This window comes from Adiantum capillus-veneris, chromosome 1, assembly GCF_014529385.1.
Source record: "Adiantum capillus-veneris isolate H3 chromosome 1, ASM1452938v2, whole genome shotgun sequence".
Taxonomy (NCBI): domain Eukaryota; kingdom Viridiplantae; phylum Streptophyta; class Polypodiopsida; order Polypodiales; family Pteridaceae; genus Adiantum; species Adiantum capillus-veneris.
The window spans coordinates 176,493,349-176,494,750 of NC_140931.1; the positions used below are offsets into that span (position 1 = coordinate 176,493,349).

General features: G+C 53.2%; 1 pseudogene; it reads left to right on the plus strand.

Moving 5' to 3' along the window:
- The first annotated feature begins 612 nt into the window (after positions 1-612).
- On the plus strand, positions 613-1,118 carry LOC147466053 (uncharacterized; annotated as a pseudogene).
- Positions 1,119-1,402: the final 284 nt, after the last annotated feature.

Below are 1,402 nucleotides of genomic sequence, written 5' to 3' on the forward strand. Positions count from 1 at the left end.
AAGTCTAAGATGAGGTAGGTGAGGAGGAGGGGGCCGGTTTGGGAGTTCGAAACTCTTGGATGATGGCTTTGCCTCCTCGGTAAACTGCCCATTTCCCTGCTGTGCGCGCTTCTCGCATCTTTTGGAGTTCGGTCTTCTTTTGTTTGAGTTGGGTGGGTGTGAGATCTTCGGCAAACCAAATTTTTGTGTCCTTGAGAAGCTTCGATTGCTCAAGGAGCTTGACTTGATCCGCTTTGGTCTTGAAAGTAAGAATTGCATGGTTGGTGCGATGCTCGTGAGCGAGAGTGGTGATTGTCGTTGGATCCCATTGTATCATGGGGGTTGTTGTTCGGATGCGATCGAAAGACTTGTGGAACTTGGGATCCTCTTTTCCTTGCCAATCGCTTGGGAGTCCGCCAATGCGGACATTGAGAGCAATAGCATCTTGTCGTTGTTGTTCGCGTAGCGTAGACGCCACACGAACTTCGACTTCGCGAAAAATGACATCCTGTACTTGAGTTTTGACCTTCTCTGTGAGGGTGACTTCCGTCTTCGTATTGAGCTCGATTTCCTTTTGTTCCGTCTTCCCCTTGTTGGAGTCCTCCACTGTGGTGAGGCGAGACTCGATGGCTGCGAGTCTTTCCTTCAAAGCGTCATTTTCCTTGCGAAGTCTTTCGACTTCATGTTGAAGCCGGGCCATGCTGTCCACCTTTGGGGGTGTTGCCACGACGCCGGCGAATGTGGGCTTCACGCGAGAAGAGGCCCGAGTGGCCATGGTGGGCAGTCTCTCAAGAGAAAAAATCACCTTCAAAGGCTTATAATCAACTTTAATTAAAGGAGCTCTCTCTGTGTAGCAGGTCGAGACTCGGGTGAGCAGAGGCTGAGACTGGCGGGCTTCAACATGGGCAAGGCTGAGACTGAGACTGGCGAGGCTGAGATTGGCCGGGCCTGGGCATGGGCCAAGACTGGCGAGGCTGAGATAGGCTGGGGTGAGCAGGGGCTGAAACTGACGAGCTCTACAGAGAGCGAGAATGCACGCGAGCAGAGCTGGGCGGGGTTGCTACTAGAGATGGGGAGCAGGGCTCTGTGGCCTCCCCTAGGGATGCCCCCTCACCCAAGGGAGACCGGAGACACAGTAGGCCGCTCGAGAGAGAGAGAGAGAGAGAGAGAGAGAGAGAGAGAGAGAGAGAGAGAGCTTGCTGACTAGTTGCAGGCAGCCATGAGAGGGAGGGCTGACGGGTTGTGGGCAGTCATTCTCTGCGCACGCGCGCGAGAGAGAGAGAGAGAGAGAGCAAGAGAGAGCTGACGGGTTGCGGGCGCGATTCCTTGGTATCTTCAAAGAAAGGAATTTATTTTGAAGTCTACCGGTATGTCTAGTAAACACGGAAAAAATGTTGGAATGGGGAATACTCGTGGTCATTTC